Source organism: Mus caroli, chromosome 5, assembly GCF_900094665.2.
Source record: "Mus caroli chromosome 5, CAROLI_EIJ_v1.1, whole genome shotgun sequence".
NCBI lineage: Eukaryota > Metazoa > Chordata > Mammalia > Rodentia > Muridae > Mus > Mus caroli.
The window spans coordinates 82,830,737-82,838,953 of record NC_034574.1 but is presented as its reverse complement, the minus strand read 5'-3'; positions in this window follow the sequence as shown (position 1 = coordinate 82,838,953).

Genomic DNA, 8,217 nt, shown 5'->3' with positions numbered 1-8,217 from the left:
GAAGATATTTGATTATGGAAATCAATAATGAATTAGAATATTTCTCTGTAAATATACCATCAATAGACATTAAGTGGTTTTGGCCCTAAACTCACTAAGCTCCCTCGTCAATCCATCAGCACGGTACAAGTCAAACTTGCATATATTATGGTTTTCAGACAAATTTGGAAAGATATAGAATACTTTCTATCATTTGATATTTTCTATACTAAGTTCTACTCAGCATTGTCATATGACCTATAGCAACATCAATTCCTAAACATATATACAGCTATATTGTATTTCTCCTAAGAGTTCTAAAGCCTCAGATATATTTTTCTTGCTAAATGAAATCTATGGGCATGGACTCTTATTGTGCTCATCTACTCCTTAGATAAGAACGGAATGCAGACTCCAACAAATAGGCATTATGTGCTTTCTTTGCCAATTTCCTTCACAAGTCAGCAAGTTCTTACCATTTCTTCCTCAAAATATTTTGTTATTTGAGTGGTCTCCCTGTTTCTAAGGTGAGATCTTTGCCCATCTAGCTCATTTGCCCATCACTTGCCATTCCTATTCCTTTAAGCTCTTGCCATGTGTAGCTACCAAGTCCCTGGTGTGTTCTCCAAACTCCTGCATTACTAGACTTGACTGAGAGTGTAAGGGATGGACATCCAAGTCAAGGCAGAGTAGAAAGAGTAAAGAAGACAAATGTGCTAAGTCAGAGGAAAAAAGTCGTTTCCACTTCTTCAGAACAGTGAGGCAGAGAAAATAACATGACTTTTATTTTTGCCATTGAGGAGAAGTACAAATTTTTAGTATGTTCTTATATTAATGAAGTTCAATGGACTAAGTATTTTTCATGTAAAGGCTTTATGATTATATTTTTTCTGATGTACTAAAACATATTCATATACCCTAAGTTATGTATCATCTTCTGTAAAGTGAGTAGGTTATCTCCCTGCATGCCATTCCAGAGATCAAAGCTGCACATCTGATCCCTCAGAGCTGGAGTTAAAATCCATTGTGAACCACCTGAGACTGACATTGGAAACTGAACTCCAGTTCTGATAGAGTATCATGTGATCTTACCCTCTAATCCATCTCTCCAGATCCTCACATAATTTTATGAACAAAAGAAATCGTACGTACTTATTTTATCAATGATAACTTGATCAGGGAAGAAATAAAGATAGAAATTAAAGACTTCTGGGAATTTAATGAAAATGTTGACACATCATACTGAAACTTATAGGACACAATGAAAACAGTGCTAAGAGGAAAATTCATAACACTAAGTACCCTGGTAAAGAAACTGGAGAGATCTTACACTATCAATTTAACAGCACACTTGAAATTCCAGAACAAAAAAAAAGTAAATACACCAAAGAGGAGTAGACAGCAGGAAATAATCAAACTCAGGGCTAAAATCAACCAACTAGAAACAAAAATAACTATACAAAGAATCAACAAAACCAGGAGCTGGTTCTTTGAGAAAATCATCAAGATATATGAACCCTTAGCCAGACTAACCACAGGGCACAAAGACAGTATCCAAATTAACAAAATCAGAAATGAAAAGGGAGACATAACAACAGAAATGGAGGAAATTAAAAGAATCATCGGATCCTACTACAAAAGCCTATATTCAACAAAACTAGAAAATCTCGATGAAATGGATGGTTTTTTTATATTTATCTACCATTTTAGATACCACAAATAAAAGTTTAATAAAGAACAGGTAAACTATCTATATAGGCCCATATCATACAAGGAAATAGAGAAGTCATTAAAATCCTCCCAACCAAAAAAAAAAAAAGCCAAGGGCCAGATGGATCTAGTGCAGAATTCTACCAGAGCTTCAAAGTCCTGATACCAATATTCCTCAAACTATTCCATAGAATCTAAACAGAAGGAATACTACCTAACTCTTTCTATGAAGCCATAATTACTCTGATATCTAAATCACACAAGGACCCAACCAAAAAAGAAAACTTCAGACCAATCTTGCTTATGAATATTGATGCAAAAATACTCAATCAAATTCTTGCAAATAGAATCCAAGAACATATCAAAACTATCATTCACCATGATCAAGTAAGCTTCACCTCAGGGATGCAAGCTTGGTTCAATATATGAAAATCCATTAGCATAATCCACTATATAAACAAACTTAAAGAAAAACCACATGGTCATCTCCTTAGATGAAAAAACATTTGACAAAATACAACACCCCTTCATGTTAAAAGTCTCAGAGAGATCAGGAATTCAAGGCCCATACCTAAACATAATAAAAGCAATTTACTAGAAACCAACAGCCAATATCAAATTAAATGAAGCAATTCCACTAAAATCTGGGACAAGAAAAGGATGCCCACTGTCCCCATATCTATTGAATATAGTACTCAGAGTGCTAGCTAGACCAATAAGACAACAAAAAGACATCAAGGGATACAAATAGGCAAAGAAGAAATGAAGGGATCACTCTTTTCAGATGATACAATAGTATACATAAGCAACCCCCAAAATTCTATCAGAGAACTTCTCCAGCTGATAAACAAGTTCAGCAAAGTGGCCAGATATAAAATTAACTCTAATAAATCAGTAGCCTTCCTTTATACAAATGACACACAGGCTGAGAAAGAAATTAGAGAAACAACTCCTTTCACAATAGTCACAAATAATATAAAATATCTTGGGGTAATTCTAACCAAACAAGTGAAAGACCTGTATGACAATAACCCCAAGCCTCTCAAGAAGGAAATGGAAGAAGACCTCAGAAGATTGAAAGATCTCCCATGTTTATGGACTGGCAGGATTAATATAGGAAACATGGCTATCTTACCAAAAGCAATTTACAGATTCAGTGTAATCCCCATCAAAATTACAACTTAATACTTTTCATATAGTTAGAAAGAGTAGCTCACAAATTCATTTGGAATAACAAAAAAAAATCCAGGAGAGCAAAAACTATTCTTGACAATAAAAGAACTTCTAGGGGAATCACCATCACTGACCTCGAGCAGTACTATAGGGCAATAGTGATAAAAACTGCAGGGTATTGGTATAGTGTCAGACAGTAGATCAGTGGAATAGAATTGAAGACCCAGAAATGAACCCACACACCTATGGTCACTTGATCTTTGACAAAGGAACTAAAACCATCCAGTGGGAAATAAAACAGCATTTTCAACAAATGCTGCAGGTTCAACTGGCAGTCTGCATGTACTGCATGTACAAGAATAGAAATTGATCCATTCTTATCTCCTTGTACAAAGCTCAAGTCGAAGTAGATCAAGGAGCTCCGCATAAAACCACATACACTGAAACTAATAGAAGAGAAAGTGGGGAAGAGCCTTGAACACATGGGCACATGGGGGAAATGTCCTGAACAGAACACCAACGGCTTATGCCCTAAGATCAAAAATTGACACATGGTACCTCAAAAAAATGCAAAGCTTTTGTAAGGCAAAGGACACTGTTAATAGGACAAAATGGCAACCCTCAGATTGGGAGAAGATCTTTACCAATCCTACATCTGACAGAGGGCTAATATCCAAAATATAGAAAGAACTCAAGAAGTTGGACTCCAGAAAACCAAATAACCCTATTGAAAATGGGGTACAGGACTAAACATAATTCTTACCTGAGGAATCTCACATGGCTGAGAAGCACTTACAGAAATGTTCAACGTCCTTAGTCATCAAGGAAATGCAAATCAAAATAACCCTGAGATTCATACCAGTCAGAATGCTTGAGATAAAAAACTCAGGTGACAGCAGATGTTGGCAAGAATGTGGAGAAAGAGGAACACTCCTCCATTGCTGGTGCGATTGCAAGCTGGTACTAACACTCTAGAAATCATTCTGATGATTCCTCAGAAAATGGGAAATAGTTCTACCTGAAGACCCACCTAAACCACTACTGGGCATATACCCCCAAATACAGCAAGGGCACATGCTCACCATGTTTATAGCAGCCTTATTTGTAATAGCCAGAAGCTGGAAAGAACTCAGATGTCCCTCAACAGAGGAATGGATACAGAAAATGTGGTACATTTACACAATGGAGTACTACTCAGCTATTAAAAAAAATGACTTCATGAAATTCGTAGACAAGTGGATGGAACTAGAAAATATCATGCTGAGTGAGGTAACCCAGACACAAAAGAATGCGCATGATATGTACTCACTGATAAGTGGATATTAGCCCCAAAAGTCACAATGCCCATGACACAACCCACAGACCATATGGAGCTCAAAGGGAAGGAAGACCAGGCTGTGGATGATTCAGTCCTGTATTGAGAGGGGAATAGAATGATCGCAGGTGGTGGAGGGAGGTGGGGGCCTGGGAAGGAAAGAGGAAGGGGAGGAAATAATGGGACAATATCAGGTACTGGAAAGGATGGGAAGAGGTACAGAGGGTCAGAAAATTGAATAAAAATATGCAACAGTGGGGGAAGTGGAATAGCCACAGGCGGGGGGAGTCCCAGACTCCAGAGAAAGAAGGGGCTCCCAGGACCCAATTGGGATGATTTTAACAGAGAAAGGGAGATAGAACCTGCAGAGACCACCTCCAGTAGATAGACACCTGGTTGTGAGAAGGGGCCACATAGCCATCTCAAAGTTCTTAACCCAGAAATGTTCCTGTCCAAAGGAAGAACAGGGACAAATAAAAATGGAGCAGAGACTGAAGGACGGGCAATCTGATGACTGCCCTACCTTAAGATCCATCATCTCTGTAGACACCAAACCCAACACTGTTGCAGTTGCCAAGAGGCACTTGCTGACAGGAACCTGGTATGACTGCTCCTAGGGAGGTCCAGCCAGCAACTGACCAATGCAGATGTGGATGCTTGGAGCCAACCATCAGACTGAGCTCAGGGACCATGGTGGGGGAGCTGGCAGAAGGACTGGAAGAGCAAAGGGGGATTGCAACCCCATAGGAAGAATAACATCTGCTGGCTGGACCACCCAGTGCTCCCAGGGACTAGACCAACAAGAAGGAGAGTACAGGGAGGGATCCATGACTCCAGAGACATAGGTAGCAGAGCATGGCCTTGTCTGACATTAATGGGAGGAGAGGCCCTTGGTCCTGTGGAGGTCTGATGTCCCAGGCTAGGGAGATACTAGGCAGGAGAGTGTAGTTGGGTGGGTAAGCACCCTGATAGAGGCAAAGGGGAGGAGGAGAGGGAGGTTATGGGATGGGGGGGGCAGCTTGTGGAGAAAATCGATAAGTGGGATATTATCTGAGATGTAAATGGACAGAATGATTAATTTTAAAAAAGGAAAAAAAAACTGTCTTAGTGTATTGCATGACCAAACTCACTGATTTTTACAACCTTGAGATGTGTACATCTTTTTAGTGATTCAAATTAACTGTCCTATATACAAATAGGACTGATGATATCAACTAACTAAAATGGATGTATATGTCATCTTATTCTAACCATACATTTAGAATCATAGACTTGTATTAAAGACAGATATGGGTAAGCAACTAATTTGTTATCCATCCTTTGTTAGTTTTAAGGCAACACAGTGGGGAAGGGAACAAGGAAGGCAACCACATCTTCCATTGAGAACATGACAATGGCATGTATGTTCTCAATGCGGTAGCAAAGGAAGAGCCAACAGAAAAACTTATTTAGAATTCAATAAAAAAAAATTATTGATTATTATACCAGAATATACTTGGTGGTCAGGGATTGTTTACTCTATGTTAACCCAGATACCACGAATTTATGAAACATGGCCTGTAGCTAATGTTACATCGTATATGAAAATTGAGTATAAACTGAGACATCAGGAGATCTACAGGGCTCTTCTGTTATTTTAGCTACAAAAACTGCTTTTAAACTTCAACTCAAACATGAGTGGGAGCAATAGCAAGAAATCTAGTGGGGTTGCATTCGGTGATTCTAGGTTCTCTCTGACCCATACTGCTTCATAGTTTTATATATTTTATGTATACTATATATTATATAGCAAACATATATATTATATACTATATACTATATATCATTCATATTAACATTTATATTGTATATTACATATATGAAATAAATATATAAAACCTGTACATATTTTTCTGGACATATCCTCAAGATAAACATGAAATGTCTCAATAGTAGAGGACTTTTAAACACATTTTGTTACTGACAGTTCATCTTGAATTTACTTGGTAATTTTATGGCCACCTATGCCAGTTAAATAGCTTTATTCAAAAGAAAACCAAATAAACAACAATAATTAAAAACAAATCTTCTTACTATGGCAAGTTTTTAGAGCTGGGATTCTCCTGACAGAAACAGACTCCTGGCATCTCCTAGGTATTGTGAGATACGGACATTCTCCATCAAACAACTGAATTTCTGAGCTGTTCTCATGCTATTGAGAAAGCTACTAGTTACATTGTTAAAAATCCCTCTTATAACCAGGTCATTGCTGAAGGCAGATGTCGCAACACTAGCAAACAGAGAATGCAGAAATTACTTTGGTAGGCAATTCCCAAAATCAAAGAATATATTTTTAGTCCCCTTTGTAATCCATCTGTCCAATTGCATAGTTTTGTTTAAATTTACAAAACCCACCCCTTGCTGCACTCATGTGGGGCTTCTGGAAGTTGGAGTCACTACATTTTCATTCAGCATTTGCAGCATCAGCAAATGTACCTCCACCACCAGTTACAACACGCCTGAGGCCAGGAGGTCATCTTCTGGGAGATTCTTTTAGGTCTCAGGGAAGTAAATATTTTCTACTTAAAAAATAAAAAATTCTTTATTATATGACAGATGTCAAAAACATATTTATTATTACCACATATATCTATACACAAACATTTAAATGTAGAAGCCAGAACTGTAGCTTTGACAAGTCTGAGATTTAATGCCACCACCTAACCGGCCATAGCACAGGAAACCTCAGGTGGCCTCCTTAACCACAAGCACATAAAGCACCAGACATAGGATTGCATATGCAATACGAACACATGAATCACTGAAGTGGGAGAAAAGGCTATAGGCGATGTGCGCTGTTCAAAACTCTCTTCACAATGCTCAGACATTTTGCAAACCTTGCCGTTTGCTGTCTAAGGCTCTTTACTAGTCCCACCAAATAGTTTTTTACAGGTTACTCTGTGCAAAGGGGGCTGAGTCATATATTGTTATCATTCTATGGTCCACAGTTGGCAGAAAGTGCGCTAAATACCTCTTTAAGCAAGATCATAAGAGACCCTGTGAAGCAAGGAACTGAAAGATGGTTATGAACCTGCATTGTTCTCTAGGTCTGAGGCTACCAGCAATCAGAAACTATGGACCCTTTATTGGGACAAATTCCTTGACTTCCTTTTTACTTACTTCCTTACTTCCTTCCTGCTTTTATTTATTTATTTATTTATTGTTTTTCTAGACAGGGTTTCTCTGTATAGCCCTGGCTGTCCTGGAATTCACTTTGTAGACCAGGCTGGCCTCGAACTCAGAAATCTGCCTGCCTCTGCCTCCCGAGTGCTGGGATTAAAGGTGTGCGCCACCACGCCCGGCTCCTTCCTGCTTTTAACCACAGCTCTTTCTCTAGCCTATTCCTCAACTTTTTAATGACTAAAAGCATAAAGTGCCAGGAGACCTTTAAAGAACCCTTTGACATGAACACTAGACTTCTTCAGAAGCAAAATCAATTAAACATCCTTAATTTCGCACCCATTTCTTATCCCCAAGCTCCACAGGGCCTCCATCTAGAACACAAAATATAGCAGCATTGAAGTTACACAGGAGTCTCTCTAAAAGAACCAGGTTAAAGAACAGGTGTTCCCCAGCAAGATGACAGACATACACACATGGGAACCATGAAGGAAAAGAAAGGGGACACCTAGTTCCCAGTGCTAACAACCATGTTGATCTACGATAAAATTCAAAGCAAGAGATTCCAAGACTCAGAATAAATAGGAGAAATATGAGTGTCTATCAGAGCAGGTTAAGGACACATTAGCCTGAGCAAAGGTTCCTAAAGAATGTGCCATCCACTCATTCTCCACACCTGCAATAATTCTCTCAACCTGTTAATTTGTGGCCATTTGCAAATTTCTAACTAGGAGCTTTATACTCTCCAGTCTCCAAAGTTGTTTCCTCTTTCCTTATACTTTAGGCATCTTATAGACTTTCTACATCTTTCTCTTCCAATGACCCAGCTCCCTGTAATAATGATGCATCTCCTGTTTTTCTCTTTTGTATGTTTTCCAGAG